We start from the raw sequence: 22,535 nt of genomic DNA, 5'->3' as shown, positions 1-22,535 counted from the left end.
ACAAATTCCCTTAAAGGAATGATTAAGCTTGAAATTGTTCACCATTCTTCCTTGAGCTTCAAAAATGATAATCAAAAGAAAACATAAGATTGGACCCCATTTTCTAAGACCCCTAGATGACGAGAAGAAGCCCTCTAGAGTTTCATTTATCAAGACCAAAATTTTGGGAGTTGAAAAATATTAAAAAATTAGATTTATCCATCGCTTTGAAAAGCCAAAGGAAGAGAGACATCTACAAACAAATCACCAATCCTTTTTATCATAAGCTTTTCTTATGTCCAATTTAATCATCATGCTAAGTATATTATTCTTAGAAAATGTATGAATAACTTTCTAAGCTATTATTATACCATTATAGATAGATGACACAGTGCAAAGCATGAGAATCTCCAAAGGATATGTCCAAACCCCCCAAAAAATAACTACATAGTGGAAATGAAACAACAAACAATAATAATGCAACATCTGATACCAAATAAAAAACTCTTTATTCATAAAAATAAATGATTACAAGCAATATTCTCAGTTGTAAAGCTTTCTAGCTTAGGGCCAAATACAAATAATAATTATAATATCAGTTCTACAATATCCCAAGATCAACCTTATAATCACAATCCCAGCTAGTCTAGAACCACAACTAGATAAAAACACCAAGAAGAACCCACACTTGTACCCTTAGGTCCACCAAGCAATCCTCTAGTTCTCAAGTCCCGGCTATGAGCCCTTCAAAGTTTGTATCCTCTTAAACAAAATGGATCCCCTAATCATTCCCAAAGACTCCACAAAACTCCTTACTTATACCCAACTAAGACAAAAGTTGGCCTAGTTTATTACAAATTAAATTAAATGTCTCACATTAAATATATGTTTTAAAAAAAGTTTTCTAGAACATAAATTAAATACCCATAAAGAAATTAAATGCTCAAAAGTCAGCTTACAAAAAACCTGACACCAACAAAAACCAAGACCAAGCTAAGTGTCAGAAAAACCAAGCTAAGCACTAGTAAATTCCCATGTATCTCTGAGCTGCAAGACCTTACCAAGAATAAAGACCTTGTCGAGCACCACAGTGTATGCCGAGCTCCCAAAACATGTTGAGCATCATAGAGCATGTTGAGCTCCATAGTGTATGTCGAGTTCCCAAAGTATGCTAAGCTCCCATGCATAAACTATGCCCACCAATGACCAAGCACCACTTCTTTGGTGACTAAGTCCATAACCACAAACCAAAACTCCTCCAACTTGCAGGATTACAAGAAAGCCTAGGATGCTCTTGCATCTAACACCTTAGGTTTGAAAAGATATTCTAGAAGCCAGAGGAACATCTTTTGGGATTCCACACATAAATCCCAAATTGGTTCTTCACATACATATCCTCCAAGTCTTCGAATTGCACATTCTTTCCCTTGTTCCTAGGGCTGCTATAGGTCTACTTTCCATGCTAATCTCTAGCCTTCTCAAAATTTGCCAACTCGACTCAATTGCCAATACTCAAGTTCCTCCTACTAAGCTCTTCTTTCTATAAAGAAATTACTTAAAACTTCTTTCCACCTTTCTCAATAGTAAACACATTCTTTACACAATCGTGCATTGCCCTACAATCATATTGCCAAGGTCTACCAAGTAACACATGATAAATGTTCATGTATACAATATCACACAAAACTTGATCCTTATAATGTCTAATTAGGAAATCAACAAGGCATCACTCCCTTACTTCCAAAGAATTCTCACCTTGTAACAAGCCAATCCTATAAGGATAAGGGTGTCTCACTCTCTTCAAACCAATTTTTTGAACCATCACCTTAGCAACAAGGTTATTAGTACTACCACTATTCACAATCACCTTGTAGACTTTACCACCAAAATTACAACAAGTCTTGAAAAAACTAGTCCATTGACAAGAATCCAATGTCCTCTGACCTACCAGTACTCTCCAAGCTAGAAAAATCTCACCTTTCTCAAGCTAATTGTCTTGGATTGTAACCTCATTTACAATAATTGTTATCCTACCATGCAAAAATTCAAAAGATATATGTCCGTCTTGACCACATTGGAAAAAATTACCTCTAAACCCACCTTCACCTATCCTCCTTTCTTATCAACAAGTTTTTGTTCACTTTCTACACTTGGTTTAGCTTGTGTCGAGCTATCCCACTTCTTCCGTCTAGCATTACCTTGACTTTTACTTTTTAACTTATCTTCTTCCTTCAGAGCATACTAATAAGCATCCTTAATTGAAGAAATATTCAATATACCAACCTCATACTGAATATTGAATCTCAAATCATTAATGTATTGAGCTACCATTTCCTTTGATAATTCTCTATGACCAAACATAATAGTCAACTTGTAGAACTCCTCAGTATAATCTTTCATAGTCATATCTTTCTATTTTAGCTTCTACAATCCCTTAAACAATTCAAGTTCATAATTAGTAGGAATGAATTATCATTCAACTTAGTCACCATCAACCTCCACCTAGTGATCTTCATTTCACCTTTATCTTCTTTGTCTGTTTGCAGTTCTTTCCAACAAAGAGTAGAATGCCAATTCATAGTTTGTGCCAACCTCACTCTGAGTCTATCCTAAATATCCTCAAACTCAAAGTAGTTTTCCAATTCACTAATCCAATCAATCAGGTCTTCACAAGTCAAAGTACTTGAGAAATTAGAAACCCTCATCTTATGCTTCAGCTTCAACTAAGATCCAAGTCTAGCGAATTGACTAGCCTTAGTTCCAATAGGTCTCTCCACACAATTATTTATGTCCTAACAACTAGATTTAGAAACTTTGAAGTCTTAAAAAAATCTTTATAACTACCTTTAATAGCTACATGCATGAGTAAACCACCTAAATCACTCACAATTTCAAGAATCATGTCACTCTTCATCAATGCAATCTCAGATATGATTTTTTCTCTAATCTCTTTTGAGATCCTTTCTTCCATTGCATCACTGAGATCATTGATTTCCCTATCATCCAATCTTCTTTAAGGCATCTTCCAAAATTTCACAAACCCTAAGCAATAGATCCACAAATCCAGAAGATCCACCAGCTCCACAAGATCAATCTCCTCTAACTGAATATCCTAGTGCAAACTGTCTCAACTTCGGTGATTTGTAGCCAAACTCATGAACAACCTTCACTCTAATACCACTTGATGCATTTCAAGGGAGGAGAATCTCCAAAGAAGATGTCCAAACCCCTAGAAAATAACCACAAGCAACAATAATGTAAGATCTGATACCAAATCACAAATCTTTATTCATAAAAATAAGTGATTACATGTAATATTATGAATTGTAAGGCCTTCCAGGTTAGGGCCAAATATAAACAACAATTACAATATCAATTCTTGAAGATCCCAACATCCAACTTACAATCACAATCTCAGCTAGCCCAGATCCACAACTGGATAAGAACACCAAGAATAATCCACACTTGTACCTTTAGGTCCGCCAAGATATCATCTATTTCTCAAGCCACAACTACTAGCCCTTTAAATTTTGCATCGTCTTAAACAAGATGGATCACCTAATCACACCTAAAGACTCCAAAAAACCCCTTACTTGTACCCAACTAAGCCACAACTTGGCCTAGTTGATTATAAATTAAAATTAAATCCCTCACATTAAATACATGTTGAGCCACAAGTTAGCTGCAACACAAATTAAATACCCATACAAAAATTAAATGCTCAAAAGTTGGCTCAAAGAGAAATTGGCACCAACAGAAAGGAAGACCAAGCCAAGCGTCAACAAAATAAAGTCAAGCATCAATAAATTCCCAGGTATCACCGAGCTCCAAGACCTTGTTGAGCATCAAAACCTTGTTGAGCACCATAATGTATGCCGAGCATCATAGGGCATGTTGAGCTCCATGGTATATGCCAAGCTCCTAGAGCATGCTAAGCTCTCCAGCATAAACTATGCCTAATAGTGACCAAGCACCACTTCTTTGGTGATCGAGTCCACAACCACAAACCAAAACTCCTCCAATATGTAGGATTGTAAGAAATCCTAGGATGCTCTTGCATTAATAGATTTTCCAGGAACAAACCTCGATTGAGCTTCATTAATCAAAGTGAGCAGGAGACTATTTAGGTGATTAGCCAAAGTTTTAGATAATAACTTATAAAGGGTATTGCAAAGTGAAATAGGCTAAAAATCCTTAAAGCTCTCTAGGGTAGCTTTTTTAGGAATCAAGGCAAAGAATGTATGATTAACTACTTTCAAGAGGCCACTAGAGGCTCTAAAAATATCTAAGGCATTGATGATTTCATCCCCCATAAAATATTAACAATTATGAAAAAAAAAAGCTTTCCAAAAAGCCATCAGGACCTGAAGATTTATTTGAAGTTAGAGGGCTTTTATTACCTCCTCATTAGAGAAACTAGGAAAAAGAATGTTGTTTAGTTCCTCAAAAATGATTTTAGGTATGTGACTAAAAAGTAAATTTTGATGCTAGAGAGAGGACCCTTCTAGATTACTTAACATGTCCTCAAAGTAATTTACAACTTCTTGTGCAATTTATGTTGGTTATTCATAGGATTTATTAGTCATTAGCAATTTTAGAGATTTTTTAAATAGCCATTTTCTGCTTGGTGGTGATATGAAAGAACTTTTTGTTCCTATCTCCTACCTTGAGCCATGTTTCCATAGATTTTTCTTTCTAGTATATTTCATCTTTGGCTAGAATGTAGATTGTAATTGAAGATAAAGATCTCTTTCTTTGGTATAAAGATCAACATCCATTCCTTTGGACATCACCTTCAAGTTGATTAGGGATAAGCTTGTCTCTATTGACCTTTATCAGCTAAAGATGTTGCCAAACTTTTTTTTGTTCCATATGATGAGATTGTATTTAATGAAATTGAGTTTTTTGAATTTCTTATAAAGTCTTGACCCATCTATTTGGGCATCCACCAATTTTCTAAGGTTGGAAGTAGTGATGCATCCTTAAACTACATTAATTCAAACTTGAAAGGATTACAGGTAGGAGAGCATTCAAACTAAATTGATAAGAGGACTAGATAATGATTTGACCTTGAAAAGGGGAGGGTTTTAGATATCATGGATGTGACTTCTTTAGGTATATTTCCTGATAGCAGGAATCTATATAATTTCTCTACTATTTGACTGAAGCCAAGTCTTCTATTGTTCCAAGTAAAATCATTGTTCTTGGATTTTACTTCCAGAAGAACAACTTGGAATAACTAGTTATTAAAATCTATCGATTCTTGATAGAGTTTTGAAAGGCCCCCCCTTTTTTAAGTAGTAGGTGAAGAGATGATGTTGAAGTGTACCCCAAGAATGCATGGGAAAGCTAACTAGATCATAGCTATGTTTAGTTCCCTCCATATGCTCCTTTTGTGAACTGTCATGATTGGACTATAAATGTTAAATAAAGAAAATTGCATATTATGAAATTTGATAAGGACCCACATCCAATGCCTAACAATTTTAACTAGATCCAATTCAATAAGCTAAGGGTTCCAAATTATAGCTAGAACCACTAAGACTCCTATAGCTAGAGTCACTAAAATTTTCCTAGGGCCCAATTTCATTCCAAAGGAGCTCGGCTCATCCTAATTCATTTTAGTTTATTGGATCATTAGAATGTCAAGTTTCTAGTTTGAGATGTAGCACTTGGATAAGTGTCGTTTGTTATGGGCAATCATGCCCCTACCATTCCAAGAAATGACCTTCATTTGGCCATGGGAAGGACCTTCCCCTTCCTCACATCAAAAAGAGTAGTTAATTTAGTATGGCCATGTTAGCCTCAACATCTTGAGATCTCAATTCATTCAATGATTTTCTATCTCTCTTTTTTGAGAGCTTATACAAATTAGGAGAAGACCTTGCTTCCTGGAATTGTTCCAATCTCCTTAGGTTATCCTCTTCTTCCATCCTTAAGAGATCATTCCTGAGATCTTCATGTGTATAGCCTTCACCTCCTAAAGCTAGAAGCTTATTAATATTTTTTTTTCATAGTTAAGCCTTCAAGGACTGCCTCCTCAGTACACATATTAATAAGTTGTTCACTAAGCTTATCACAAACATCATCCTTTGCATGCTCACTAAATCTATAGGAATAGGAAGCTATACTACCTTGGAATGGAGCTTCCTCCTCCATAAAACCTAGAGGAGATATGAAAACATACCTTAATGTCATAGGATGGGAGATAAGAGGGCCTTTAAGAGAAGCTTCTAAATTGTCATTATAGTAAATTTCTTGAAGAATCATATTCTTAGTCACATCCTCCTTTAGTAGCTTAAGGTTATTTTCGACCAAATCTTCTATAGGGGAAGTTGATCCATGTAGAATAGTAAAGCCTCCTTGCCCTTTATTAAGGGAAATGTAGAGAGAAGCATTGTGATCACTAATCTAAAGAGATGTTGAAAAGATTAGAAAAAGAGGATGACATGTCATGTCCTTTACATGCTCCACTTGGGATTTTTTATCAATAGAGGTTTCGAAAAAAGATGGATACCCTTCCTTATGCCAACATTTCTCAGAGGAGTTAATTATTTCCATATCTAAGATCAAGATTTTCTTTGCTGGGAGCCATAGAAAACTTCCATCCATAGACCCCTGAAAGATTACTGGATTGAGTTAATATATGGATTGATTAGTTATAATTTGGGTGAGATTCAAAGTCATTTTTCTTGTCTTTGCCTTGAAATTAAGATTTTGATGTCTGATGGGGAGGAAAAACCACTCAAACACCCTTGAAATCCACCCAGTGAATCTCCAATTTGTTTCAGGGTTTTCACATTAAGGAGTTCCATAGGAAACTTTTTAGAGGATACCCATCTAGGGATGGTTTGATTGTTAATAGTTTTTGGATTGAAATTAGGATTTCATTCCATGAATTTAACATATTGACCCAAAAGGAAAAAAGGGTTTTGCAAATAGTAATTTTTCTTTTAATTCTAATGACCCGAAATCTAGAAAAAAATGTATTATTAAGAAGGTTAGTGATGCTTGCCTGATGCTTCAAGGTCAAATCCATGCTTTCAAGGAAGTAGGATGGGTTGGGGTTTGAGCCACACCATTTTGTAAAGATGCGGCTCCATGAATTACAAGTTTCCTATAATTCCTCCAAGTGCAGATTGCTAATGATGATGGTTTGATACTCCTCCCTAGGCTTCTCCAGAGGAGGGTTTTGATTAGCTATCTTGTGAGTTATTTTACCTCTAGTCTCATTAGGATCTTTTCTTTTTTCCTTCGATTGGGGGGCTGAGAGATTATTACTCCTAGATCTTGATCCAAGAGGGACCACATTAGCCCTTGTAGCCATCGACAAACTTTGGGTGGGTATCACCTAAAGTTTCCCATTCCTAGAAACACTAGTACTTGATCTTGTCATTGTTATGCTCTTCGTTTAGACATAGCTAGTGTCCCAACCCTAAACCCACTTGTTGAAGTAGAGTGAATCAATCTCAAAGTAGAGAATGAAAATTGATGGCCAACCAATGTCCTTTCAACATTCTTTTTACCCATTGCCAGGTAGGAGCATCGAATCCATTCTAAGGAGCTGAATGGGTTTGAGGGAAAAAGAAGTTAGACCCCTAACCTATCAATTTTGCTATCCATGGATTTGCATTTGATCACATTTTTAGCAGACTTTGTATTTCATTAATTATAAATAATATTATCATAATATTGTAAATAATGAAATATTATCATCTTATCTTCTTTAATATTTAATAGTGTTGAAGAAGTTAAAATTAAAGTAATCATAAAAAAATTTGTCAAAAAAAAGAATGGTTTCAATATGTGATATTTATTTTTTAATCTTTGATTTCTAGTTCTTATAAATAGTTAAAAAAAAAAAAAAAAAAAAAAAGATAATATAAAAATTAACAAAAGTAATAGTCATTGGTGATGCATGCAAGAAAAACCAAAAAAAGATTGAAAATGAATTATTCGACCAAGACTTATAGTGTTCTTTTCTATAATGTAATTATACAAAGTAGATTGAATGAAGATAGACATTCACCACCATTTTAATGTAGTCAATTGATAACATTGTTAATAACATTCAACATATAAAGAGCTAAATTAAAAATATTATAAAGAAAATTAATAAAAAATTAAATACCCTTATGAAATTACCACAAGTTCAATGATGCTGCTAGAAAAAATGCAAATGAAATGACATTTTTATCATTTCTGTTCTATTTTGATTTTTGTAAAATTTGACAATTTATTTTAAATATTATTCTAAATGTCCATAGACTATTCATTACTTCACTATGTTTATTGTATTCCATCATTCATCCATTTTAAAATAAAATAGTTCTTTGCATTTTCATTTTTAAGAATTTATTTCAAATCTTTTTTAAATAAAAGACATAGGATCTAGAAAAAAATGTATTATTAAGAAGGTTAGTGGTACTTACCTGATGCTTCAAGGTCAAATCCATGCTTTCAAGGAACTAGGATGGGTTGGGGTTTGAGCCACACCATTTTTTAAAGATGCCCCATGAATTAAAAGTTTCCCATAATTCCTCCAAGTGTAGATTGCTAATGATGATGGTTTGATACTCCTCCCTAGGGTTCTCCAAAGGAGGGTTTTGATTAGCTATCTTGTGAGTTATTTTACCTCTAGTTTCATTAGGATCTTTTCTTTTTTCCTTCGATTGGGGGGCTGAGAGATTATTACTCCCAGATCCTATTTCAAGAGGGACCGCATTAGCCCTTGTAGCCATTGACAAAATTTGGGTGGGTATCACCCAAAGTTTCCCATTCCTAGAAACACTAGTATTTGATCTTGTCATTGTTATGCTCTTCGTTTAGACATAGCTGGGGTCCCAACCCTAAATCCACTTGTTGAAGTAGATTGGATCAATCTCAAAGTAGAGGATGAAAATTGATGGCCAACCAGTGTCCTTTCAACATCCTTTTCAACCCATTGCCAAGTAGGAGCATTGAATCCATTCTAAGAAGTCAAATGGGTTTAAGGGAAAAAGCAGTTAGACCCCTACCCTATCAATTTTGTTATCCATATATCTGCATTTGATCACATTTTCAGCAGAGCTTGTATTTCATTAATTATAAATAATATTATCATAATATTGTAAATAAGGAAATATTATCCTCTTATCTTCTTTAATATTTACTATTGTTGAAGAAGTTAAAATTAAAGTAATCATAAAAAAAATTGTCAAAAAAAAGAATTGTTTAAATATGTGATATTTATTTCTTAATCTTTGATTTCTAGTTCTTATAAATAGTTAAAAAAATAAAATAAAGATAATATAAAAATTAACATAAGTAATAGTCATTGGTGATGCATGCAAGAAAAACTAAAAAGAGATTGAAAATGAACTATTCGACCAAGACTTATAGTGTTCTTTTCTATAATGTAATTATACAAAGTAGACTAAATGAAGATAAAAATGTGAATATTCAATTCTCCTATGGACATTCACCACTATTTTAGTGTAGTCAATTGATAATGTTGTTAATAACATCCAACATATAAAGAACTAAATTTAAAATTTTATAAAGAAAATTAATAAAAATTAAAATACCCTTGTGAAATTACTACAAGTTCAATGATGCTACTAGAAAAAATACAAATGAAATGACATTTTTATCATTTCTACTCTATTTTAATTGTTGTAAAATTTGACAATTTATTTTAAATATTATTCTAAATGTCCATAGTCTATTCATTACTTCACTATGTTTATTGTATTCCAACATTCAATCATTTTAAAATTAAATAGTTCTTTGCATTTTCATTTTCTAGAGTTTATTTCAAACCTTTTTTAAAGAAAAGACATAGGATCTAGAAAAAAAATGTATTGTTAAGAAGGTTAGTGATACTTACCTGATGCTTCAAGGTCAAATCCATCCTTTCAGTGAAGTAGGACAAGTTGGGGTTCGAGCCACACCATTTTGTAAAGATGCCTCATGAATTAAAAGTTTCCCATAATTCCTCCAAGTGCAAATTGCTAATGATGATGGTTTGATACTCCTCCCTAGGGTTCTCCAGATGAGGGTTTCGATTAGCTATCTTATGAGTGATTTTACCTCTAGTTTCATTAGGATCTTTTCTTTTTTCCTTCGATTGGGGGGCTAAGAGATTATTACTCCCAGAACCTGATCCAAGAGGGACCACATTAGCCCTTGTAGCCATTGACAAAATTTGGGTGGGTATCACCCAAAGTTTTCCATTCCTAGAAACACTAGTATTTGATCTTGTCATTGTTATGCCCTTCGTTTAGACATAGCTGGTGTCCCAACCCTAAACCCACTTGTTGAAGTAGAGTGGATCAATCTCAAAGTAGAGGATGAAAATTGATGGCCAACCAGTGTCCTTCCAACATCATTTTTAACCCATTTCCATGTAGGAGCATCAAATCCATTCTAAGGAGCCGAATGGGTTTGAGGAAAAAAGCGGTTAGACCCCTTACCTATCAAGTTTGTTATCCATCAATCTGCATTTGATCACATTTTCAGCAGAGTTTGTATTTCATTAATTATAAATAATATTATCGAAATATTGTAAATAATGAAATATTATCCTCTTATCTTCTTTAATATTTAATATTGTTGAAGAAGTTAAAATTAAAGTAATCATAAAAAAATTTGTCAAAAAAAGAATGGTTTAAATATGTGATATTTATTTTTTAATCTTTGATTTCTAGTTCTTATAAATAGTTAAAAATAATAAAATAAAGATAATATAAAAATTAACATAAGTAATAGTCATTGGTAATGCATGCAAGAAAAACTAAAAAAAGACTGAAAATTAATTATTTGACCAAGACTTATAGTGTTCTTTTCTATAATGTAATTATACAAAGTGGAGTGAATGATGATAAAAATGTGAATATTCAATTCTCCTATAGACATTCACCACCATTTTAATGTAGTCAATTGATAACATTGTTAATAACATCCAACATATAAAAAACTAAATTAAAAATATTATAAAGAAAATTAATAAAAAGTAAAATATCCTTATGAAATTACCACAAGTTCAATGATGCTGCTAGGAAAAATACAAATGAAATGACATTTTAATCATTTCTGTTCTATTTTGATTGTTGTAAAATTTGACAATTTATTTTAAATATTATTCTAAATGTCCATAGTCTATTCATTACTTCACTACGTTTATTGTATTCCACCATTCAACCATTTTAAAATAAAATAGTTCTTTGCATTTTCAGTTTTTAGAATTTATTTCTGACCTTTTTTAAAGAAAAGACATAGGATCCCTCACAGAAAACATCACAATTACTTTAAATCTTAAGGTTATGCTTAGTCAAAACATGACAACCAGTGCTATAGATAACTAAAGCTGATATTCAGACAACAGTAATTTGGATATGATGTTTTAGAGAATGCATTAGGACAATTGTGCGAATTTTGTGTAGATATTTAATCATTCCGAGGTGCGGCATTTTGGTTTTCAATAAGACAAAAGGTTTATATTTACTGCAATAGAAAAATCTGAGCGATCCAAATTTCCTGTAACATTGTACGCATGCAAATGCTCAAGAAAGCTGAAGAACAATAAAAAGAGCAAAACCTACATAATTTGTTTGGCTGGAAGAAGATCGGCTCAAATGATTCTCTCAAAAAAGACAGTTGTAACCTCGCTCCTACCTAACTTGATAATGCATCCACACTTAGACACTATTTCAGGCAATCAGATCGCAGTCGCTATCACTCGGAATCTGCGGAGTTGGAAGCTCCATCTTACCTTCCAACATCCGCAATACTTGTCCCATTGTTGGCCTCACATTTTCATCCTCTTCGATGCATAGCAACCCTACTACAATGGCTCTTCTCGCCTCTTCTATAACCGCCTCCTCTGCAAGTTCAACGCTCTCCTCCACAATGTTTTTTATATTTCCCTTGTAAAATTGAGCCGCCGCCCAGGACGGAAAATAACGCTTTTTTGAATCTAAAACGCTCATGTCAAGATTCCTTCGGCCAGAAATGATTTCAAGGAGAGTCCTACCATAACTGTACACATCAACCTTTGGAGTGATTGGAAGACCCGATAGCCACTCTGGAGCCAAGTAACCCCTCGTTCCTCTCATTGTTGTCAGGACCCGGCTGAAATCTCTGCCCACCAGCTTTGCCATCCCAAAATCAGCCAACTTTGGGGAAAAATCATTGTCCAGGAGAATATTTTCAGGCTTAACATCGTTATGAATGATGCACTCTCTGCATTCTTCATGGAGATAAAATAACCCCCTTGCTGTGCCCAAGGCGATCTGAAATCTGGTTTCCCAATCGAGTACTTTTCCTTTGATTTGGGAGTTGCTTCTGAAGAGTAGTGAATTCAGTGACCCATTCGGTATGTAATCGTAAACAAGGAATCTCTGAGATCCTTTTACACAAAATCCCCTGAGCCTTACCAAATTCACATGTTGTATGGTTCCGAGAGAACTGATTTCTGCTCGGAATTGCTTCTGATCTTCCCTTGAATCATCGGCCAGTTTCTTTACAGCCACCAGCGTGCCGTCTGTTAGGGTTCCTTTGAACACCGAGCCGAACGCACCGCTCCCCAACTGAGAATCGAAATTCCTAGTTGCAATCTTCAACTCTTTATAACTAAACACTCTAAGAAAGGAATTCGAAGAATCTATACCCATTTCCTTCAAATATTGTAGCCGATGTCTACGCCACATTGAAAATGAAAAGAGGCATAAACAAATTGTAAGACTACCAAGCACTGCGCACATGACACTTACCATTGTTTTGCTTCCGAGGGAGGATTTTTTATGACCAAACATTGTTGTTGCAGAGGCAGCTAATCGAATAAAGACATCTGAATTTGATTTTGATGGAGAAGTGCGCATGTTTAACAAATCTCCAGACCACATTTGGCAGGGCCCTGAAGGCGGAATGAATGTAAACGCAGTGCAAGAGCAGTTCTGCAGACAGGCCTTCTCACAGCCTTCATTCGAGGTTGCGGGATATGAAAAAGCCTGATTGAAAGGCAACCTTACATTGTAGCCCACGAATCTGTCAGAGCTTCCATTATTGGAATAACAGTTTAGTGGGCTCTGACGAACACAGCCACTTGAAGGCCAATCCTGCGAGTTCCAGGCGCGATTGTCTCTGGGTATGAAGCCTTCCACGCAGCTACAAAACTGAACGTTGTTGGAGTTGCAGCTTCCGAAGGCGCCACAAATGCCATATACCCTGCATTCATCAGTTGGCTGAGACCAGACAACACTCCAATTAGCGTTATCATACAAAGCATATAATTGCAATACTCCAGATTTCTGCAGGACAAAACGTGTGAGCACGTTCGCTGCCGGCGTCCATGAATAACTAATCGAGAAACCAGAGGTGGTATTTTCCACACTGTAACTGAAGAATCTATTCAATTTCATTTCTGGGATTCGACTGAAACCCTGACCATCCCAGACCCCGCTCTCCCAATATTGTACAGAGTTGTTCCATATTAGAACAAATTGCCGGATCCCTGATGGATCCATCCCTTTAGAAAAAAGGCCTGGAGATGGATCTAATGAATTTTTCCAACAGGCTAACTCTTTCTTTCCACCGAGCTTCATCCCAGGCAACCAGGTATCAACGGGATGATCAAAACTCTGCCAAACAATCTTATTAGACTTGTTTTCATTGCTAACCATTATAAGATTCCCAGAATCTAATAAGACGGCCCAGGAAGCCTTGTTCGAGATGTTGGCCGACCAAAGCAACACAATCTGATCTGCATTAAAAACTCCCAGATTACCTTGTCTTGACAACTTTAAAACTCCGGGGCTCTTCTTTGCAGGTTTTTCTCTGTTAGCAACCCAAACAATTGTCTTCTCTGCTATTTTCCCGTACCAGATGCCAAAGTACCAGCTATTGTTTCCATCTGGGCTGAAGAATCCCAATTCAAACGTTCCATTCTTTGAAATTAATTTCTGATTTTCCCTTAGAGAGGCGCCCAAGAAAAGAGTATCTTCCCTGCCAGCATTGCACTTGCCACAGCTGTGAGCTATACTTGTTACAGTGAGAGTGAAGAGTACATATCCCAGTGGCCCGTTCCAGCCCCTTTCCATAGCGCTCGCCTTCATATTTCCGGAGTTAATCGGCAGATTCAGGAAAAGAATAAACCTATAATAATCACTGTATATGATAATCCTTCTTCATTGTTTGACAGAGAAGTTGAAACCACTCCGATGAAAATGGCTTGAAAACATCATGAGGAAATTGCGTCAACGTCATGCTGTAGATTAAAAGGATTGAAACAAGCACTTGTGGTTATCAATGGGTTCACATAAAGTTGAAATATTGCCCATCTTTTCAAAATCCTAACTCTGAGGGGCCCTCTAATTGTCAATTAGCAGCGAGATTATAGGTGATAGGTACTTGATAGTATGTATTCGTATGTTAACTTTATTTAGTTGAATTTTTACTTAAAAGAAACAATATTAAAAGAATTATCCCTAAGAAAGTCGCTAAAGAGGGTGAGATTCTCCAAAGTAGTCTCATATTAGTTGTAGAAATTAATAATGTCATACTCAATATTGGTGATGACAAGACCAGTGAGCTAGATAGACTACAAGTGGAATTATAAAAAAATATATAAAAAAATATATTCAATATTGTGATGACAAGACCAGTGAGCTAGATAGACTACAAGTGGAATTAAAAAAAAATATATTAAATGAATAGAAGAGAAGTTGTATCAAGTGTACTGTAAAGCTATTGATTATGAATCTCTAAGGATACATTTCAATTTAAGGTTGATTAAACTAATTCCAAAAGATGGAAAAAATGTGAGTCAATAATATTACTAAATGTATCATACAAAATTCTTGTAAAGATGTTTGATGTTAGAGTGGGTAAGATCTTGTGCCATGTAATCAATACTACACAAATAAGGTTAATGAAAAGAATATATATCATGGAAAAAAATAATTACTTGCTGCAAATATCTAAATAGGGATAATGAGTCTAGCTTGTAACTCTATATGACCCAACTAGACTATGAGGAAGAATATATATAAAAGAATAGAATTGAACCTCATCATCATGATGCTCTAGAGCTTATGTTCTCATCCCCTCTTATTTAGACGATTAGAACTCTTAAGAAAGGTGCACTGGAATTTGTAGAATTTAATAATAGCATATCATCCCAATTTGAACTCGCTAAATCAATAAGGTAAGGGTTCCCTCTTGTACCTTCTGTATTATTTATTAATTTAGATTCTCAATTCTACCTCTTGAGGGGTGACTCTTTATCTCCTAGTGTGAGAGGTGCCCTACTTGAAGCACTTGTTAGCATTATTAATGATACAACCTTACTTATTGAACTCAATGAGAAAAATGCAAAAAAACTTATGGACAAGTTGGAGGTTTTATGGTCTACCTATAAAAGAAAATTATCTCTACAAAAATCTATCATGGTGGGTTGGGAGGATTCTCCTCCTCTATGGTCCAATAGGTTTTCTTTAGTGTAGGGAAAACCCACTCACCTTATAAGATTTCCTAATGTAATATCATTATTAGTTTACCCTAACCTAATTAAATATGACATTTCAGATATTCAATATCTAATACTTATGCAATATTAAGGGGGCATGCAAATGACTATTCCTTCCTAAATAATCTATAGAATGGGTAGTAAGAATTGAGTTACTCAGTTGGTTGGATGGCTCCCCCTTATCTATGACTAAGGGAAAATTGGTCTATGAGTTACTCTATAACTGTAAAGAGATATTTGACCATGTTAACTCCATGTAACGACCCACTAGAGAACCGAAGAGAGATTAATCCACTATCCTAAAAAATTTATTGAACAACTTTTTTTTTCTTAAAATTTTATGCAAAGTCAAGATAAAAATATGGAATAAATATAACACACACATCAACAACAAATAAGTAATGTAGTTGTACTTTTCTATTTCTCAAAGATTTCCTCATGTTGAGTCACATGTATGAAAGTTTTATTAATTTGATTAAATCTTTATTATAATGTCCATAGCCATAATGAAATAAAAAATACATAACTTCATAAAAAATGCATAAGTATGACTAGTATAATCAAATACATCGGATGTATCTATTAGAAATAGGGAATACTAAGCAGGGCAGGTGGGGTGGGGGGGGAGGTTGAATTAGTGTTCCACAAACTTTTTCCCAACTATGGATATTATTAACACTCTTTAAGCATGCATTATTGATCAAACTCAAAATTAAACATAATAATAATACAATTCAGCTAATAACACCATTATTTGTTAGCAAGAGAAAACCTAGCCAAGGGAAAACCCTAGTGGGGAGGATACCCACAAAATGATCCATTAATATAAAAAATCTTGTGAAAGATATTGACCCTCTTTGGATTCAATTACATCCATATAGTGTATCTATCCTTGTTAGAGGTCTAGGCTTTGTTAGAAACCTTTACCCTATTAGGAGTTGGTATTACAATTACAAATGTAGCAAGCTTAGCCCACTACACAAACATGCATATACAATAGTACAATCTGTATACAAAAGGTATCAATACAAAAACTTTTCTCATTTTGATAGCTTCAATATCTGATTTGTTCTTTATAGCTTTCTTCACAAAACTTCACATATGCTGCCTTTATCATCTTGCCATGCATCCAAGTTGCACCCCTTTAAGGGGTTTCCAAAGTTTTTTTTTTTTTTTAAAGTTATAAAAATAGATTTATATTTGGTTAAAATTTAATTTAGTTTGATTAAATTTTATTATAATTAAAATTAGATTTATTAATTCTTAATTTATTTAAAAATATAAAGCTTGAAATTATTTTTAAGTTTAATTTTATCTTATTTAATATTAATAGACTTAGAATTGAATTTATTGAATATAAAAGTAAATTTTAGTTTAATTAAAATTTGGTTGTATTTAATTTTCTTTTTATTTATTTATATATGATTTTAATTTGAATAAAATCTAATATGTATTAAAATTGAAGTTATTACTTCCTACATATATATATATATATATAATTTTAATTTATTATTATATAAATTATCTAATATTTTTTTTATGTTAAATTTAGATCTACAACACTGGAAATCGACTATGTTTGGAAATTATCTAGGATAAGGGGATTGTAAAATGTGACTTTTTTAATTGATTAAGTTTAGCAAATCTTGTGAATTATGAGCTATTACTTTCATAATTGGACCTTAAGATTAATAAGTGAGGATTATTATAAATATATAATAACATTAAATACATTGATTAGGACTGTGATTCCTAAATGGTTCTTTATGTAATGGAATTATTTCCCTTTGCACCAATTAGGTCAATTATTATTTTTAGGATCTTAAATATGACACAAGATTTAACCTTTGTAATTTATTTAATATTATATTATCAAATCATGAAATTTTTATTTCATTAAAGTTTTTGCTTGTCTCACCCTATCAACTGATATTAGTAAACCCTAACAAAAACCATAACCCTTGTCATGGTTTTTCTTTTAAGGATAAAATAGGGTTTTCATACGGGACCTAAAACTCTTGTCACATTGTTATCATCGAATAGTTTTACCTATATAGTCAACTCTTACGTAAATTTAATTCTTAATACAATTACATTAGACACTCAAACATTCTAACCTCATCAACCTACTCAATCCAAATTTAGGGCTAACTCTTATTGCAAATATTTTGTCCTTAAGTGTTAAGTACAACATGTTTAAACTTTTTCAAAACAAATGTCAATGTCCTTTTGCCCAAGTTTTGGGCACGATAGAATGAAAACAGGTTTAAAATTGTTTGGAAATTAGAACTAAAAAGTAAATGATGAGTAGGCACTACATCCACCCTCCTAGAGTTAGGCTTATTCCATGAAGCCTAAAACAATGATAAAATCCTATTATTTTTAATGACAGACCATTGAAACTAATAATTTTGGATTTTTACGTAAATTAGTATTTTCTCTAATTGTAAATTTTAGTTGCATCAAACATGATGATGATAGTTGAATTGTATGAAAATAAAATTTGAGGAACTAAAAACAAGCATTGACCCATAAAACCACTAAATATTTTTTCAAATCACCCTTGAAAAGATTCTTTAATACTATTTTTTGCTCTAATAATTCTACATATTGTTGTTGAATGTATCTTCTTTTATTAGGAAAAAATGGTTTATATGGGAACTCAAAACACTTTTACAAATTAATTTTGGGAGGGGTTTTAATCCAACATTAATAAATATTTGCATATTATATAACATTTCAAAACAAGAGCTAACCATCAAGGCATAATAATGACTAACCTAGAATGACATCACAAGACAAAACATAAGTTCAAAAATTAATAGGCATAATCCTCACGACTAAAATAATATGGTTGTCAATGGCTCCATAACCTGATTTTTCTCTAGAAACTTTATTAATAAAATAGGAACCCACTAAACCTAGATTTTTCTACACTTCCTTAAAATAAACATTTGGTTTTGAAAAGGTCTCCAAAACGTTAAAATAGAAAATAACATTGCATTTAATTATTGAAAAATAATGCTCCAACCATTAATGTACTAAAATGCAATTTGTATATCTCTTTTAGTTACTTGTGAGGATTTTCATTTCATTTGTTAATCATATATATTTTGTTGTTAAAATATTTACCTATTTTTTTAGGAAGATTTATATTCTTCCATGGTTATTAAATTTACAATTTATTGAAAATTAAGTTAATTCAAATAGGTTGGTATATTTTATTTTATTAGTACTTGAAGTAGGCATAGTACTATTGTAATCAGTTTCTATTTCCACCAAACATAATACATTATTTTTTAATATTATTATATAACTAATTATTTCTATAATAAACATGCACATTTCTTACATTTATATATTAAGAAAACTAATTTAGAGCTATTTCAGTGGGCAAAATAATTAGGGCCTTATACGCAGATTTTCGGCAACCGCCCAACTTTGAAAGACACACATTTAGACAATGTAGGATGTATAATAATGTTTACGCATATTTACTAAATTAATTTATTTGAATAAATAATGCACAACCAATCTAAAACTATACTTATTTCAATACACATTGTTAGAATCTAATAACAACCCTTTTCAATTTTTTAAAATTTTAAAATTCATTTTTTTCTATCTCTTAAATTATTTTAAATGCCAATAGTGGCATGTTGTGATGGTTAAGTTGTTGAGTTGTTATCCTTGCCATCAAGGTTCAAATCTTATGGGGATGAGGTCCCCTGTTTGTGGCCTCACTGGTTCATAGCTCCAGGTCAAAGCGTTTACCCCTTCATCAAAAAAAAATTATTTTAAATTTATTTGTTCATATCTAAAACTTTATGATAAGATTTTAACATACTATCATTAATCTGTTTTAATGAGATGGAAATAGTATCGTTGTTAGTCATTTCGACTTCCATTATAATGGCTTCTCTCACTATTTTCTATGTAGAAAAATATTGAATGGTATAGGAGATGGGAAACATTATTCTTCTCAAGTCATTATATTAAATTGAATTTGTGTTTTTCTCCCTTACAATGTTTAGAGTTTAGAAGTACATACTAAATTTTCATCTAGAAATATGAATTGACTTTTAGAGATTTCTTTCAAAAATGACTTTCTCTTGCAAGGACACAGTTGGAAGTACAATCACATCTATTCAATTAATTCTACTAGTTGTTTTAGACATCTTCCATAAGGATAGCATTAAAGACTAACAATCTCAGCAGGTCTTTCATGGATTCAAATAGTTTAAATTTCAATTTCCTTTTACTATCTATTATCACATGAATAAGGTTCATATGTATTGTGGGTGTTTGGAAAATATAATTTTATTTTTCATCTCCTTCTTAAAGTTGTTTTGTTGTACTATTTTCATTTTGCACTCTTAGTAGATTTTAGCTCCCGAAACTATTTGTAATTATTCATTAAATGAATTGAAATTCAAACATTTAATGTATTTTTTAAGTTTTATGGATATATAAAATTTATGTCTATATTTTTTATTAGTAAAGTATTAAGGTCCATAATTTTAAAGGAAAAATATTTTTCCTTCTTATGGTAACTCACTTTATATAACAAATGCTTATTACTAAGTAAGTGATTTACTTGCATTTCTAGTTAGAGGGGATCATCCTTGCAATCCAAAATCTAGAAAGAGTGAAGAATACTAATAAATGGTGGCAATTTCTGAAAGTGGAAATTTTATATGTAATGGATACTAATGGGCATGGAGAAAAGATGTGGCCTAGTGAATTGATGAAGGCCTAGGAGAGAGTAAGAAATGGGCGTAATATTTATAGCTTTCTATTTATCTATATAAAACTTGCCCGATATTATGTTTGCCATTAATTTTCTTGATATGTTGAATTCTTTATTAAATTTATGTGAAGGGTCTTCCAATTTAATTTTTCTTAATAATCAAATTTATTCAGTACATTTTAACATCGTTAGTTATATTTTCTAACAGTCAAACTTTTGTAGCTGACTATAGCTTTTGTAGATGAATAATGAATGGTTATATATTGAGGTACTCTCCTATAAATTAAAAAGGATATGATTTTTCCTAGTAAAAATTATTTAAATCACTAAAATAAATTCTTTATGAGCCTACAAAAAAAATGGAAAAATTCAAACTTAAAGCGAAAAAAGCAGAGCAGATTCGCGGGTTCACTCGCGGGAAGAAAAACAAAAACCTAAAAGCTATGTAGCAGGCAGACAATCTTCCTCTGCCTAGAAGAGTCGATGTAGACCTCTTCCAATGGCCTTCCAATGGAACTTCGATCATGCCTCGATCATAGTAAGGAACAGATTCTCAATCTTGGATGAATCGTAAGATTCAGACCATTTGAATGGGCATATCCACCATGAGTTAGTGTCCTAGGAAAAGAACCCAAATTTTAGGGCTCCCAACCCTAAGATCTCGTAGGGTAAGCTCAATCTCAACACCTCAGGATACTTAAACAATTCACAACCACTATCCTATTTCACCATTGATAGCCTGGATGAACAAATCAGGGTCTTCAAGCTTACGAAGTATGCCCACCCTGGTTTGTGTAAATCCACTTCACACTTAGTAGGATCTGAGGAAATAGAAACTATCATTCCATTACACTCCAATAGTTCTAGGGCTAATACAGTATTTGAGGATCCTCACCCTAGGGTATACACTCCTCTGCACCGTCGTCATTTGGCTAAGACTTCTGTAGTTCCACCAAACCCCAAGGATCAGCCAAGCTCGTAGACATACCCAAAAGATGAATCTAATCCCATCATCATAGACAATGAGGAAATAGAAGACTTGTGGTTTGATTGTCAAGAATTGGGAATTTTTGCAATATGGAGTGGCTTGACGGAGGATCTGTCTCCTAGTAGAGTGGTTAGAAGACAACTACGAAGAACAGGTAAGTATTTATCACTTTTCAGAGAAGATTCTTTATCTACAATGTTTTGATGAATCAGTTAAAAAAGAATTTATTGATGTATCTAAGTGTTTTTTTTAATGGATTTGTGGTTAATTTTAGGGCATGGAAGCCAAATTTGAACTTAGAAGGGTTGGAGTTTAAGTGTTCATCTTGGTATTGCATTCAATCCTTACCCTCAAAATTGAGTCAGATAGAGATCCTTAGGTCCATAGGGTCTACTCTAGGAGAGATCATAGGTGTTGATGCCTCCTTTAAGTACAACAACAATGTGAAATTGCTCGTCAGAACCAAGTTCAATCAACCACTCCAATTACAGAGGAAGGTGAAAACTAACAAAGCATATTATGATCTAAATCTATGGACATTTGTAGGGAAAATCTCCAAAATCATCAAACTTGATGATAATAGGAAAATTTGATTCAAAACTTTGTCACTCACTTCTGACTTTAGCAGCAAGTTTCTATGGATAAGAATCCAGAAGAAGAAATATAGACAAAGGCATTCAGAGATGGAAACTCCCTCACTAATAGATAATACCATTAAGAAATCAGATGAGTCTCTATAGAATGACAGAGAGGTTTTGGATAGGAATAAGGATATACCAAAGAAGAAGGAAAAACTTAAATCTATCATTTTGATTGATCAGAAAAAGAATTTAGGAAGGACCCATGGAAATAAGTCCATAGCAAAATTGAAATCTAAAAAAAGATAGGAAGGTATAAAGAGTATACCCAAGCAGAGCAGAATAGCAAAAGAGGATGACAATAGAGCTAAAGGTATGACTAAGATAGGAGATGATCAGAATCATTCAGATACCAATGAAAAGTGAATGAATTCAGGTAGCACAATTGGTGATGACCTGCAAGTACTACATTTGTCATTCAACGAATCTTCTCCAGATAAAAGTGCAAAGAGTGCAACCAAGGACAATATAGATAGAAGGTTATCACTTAGTCAAAAAAAGTCATCCCAGAATCTTGATAAAGAGAATATTGAGGATCTTGAAAACTATCTGTTATTTGAGTCAACTCTAGCAGACAAAAGAATTCTTTCAACTGTGGGGAATGTAATTGAATGGGAGGAATGTTAGCTGCAGACGCCAAGAGATAGTAGAATAGATACTCTCAAAGTGAACTTT

At 33.2% G+C, this 22,535-nt stretch overlaps 1 pseudogene across 1 annotated transcript; it reads right to left on the bottom strand.

The window, feature by feature from the left end:
• Positions 1–11,428: 11,428 nt before the first annotated feature.
• LOC149560751 (G-type lectin S-receptor-like serine/threonine-protein kinase At2g19130 pseudogene) lies at positions 11,429–14,214 on the bottom strand (annotated as a pseudogene). Its single transcript, XR_016363719.1, has one exon. The product of XR_016363719.1 is annotated as a G-type lectin S-receptor-like serine/threonine-protein kinase At2g19130 pseudogene (transcript).
• Between the last annotated feature and the right edge of the window lie 8,321 nt (positions 14,215–22,535).

The sequence above is a fragment of the Cupressus sempervirens genome, chromosome 4 (genome assembly GCF_028749045.1).
Source record: "Cupressus sempervirens isolate cs-2001-9-10 chromosome 4, ASM2874904v1, whole genome shotgun sequence".
NCBI classification, from domain to species: domain Eukaryota; kingdom Viridiplantae; phylum Streptophyta; class Pinopsida; order Cupressales; family Cupressaceae; genus Cupressus; species Cupressus sempervirens.
Note: the sequence above shows the minus strand (reverse complement) of the source record. Positions and strands in the feature narration are given on the sequence as shown.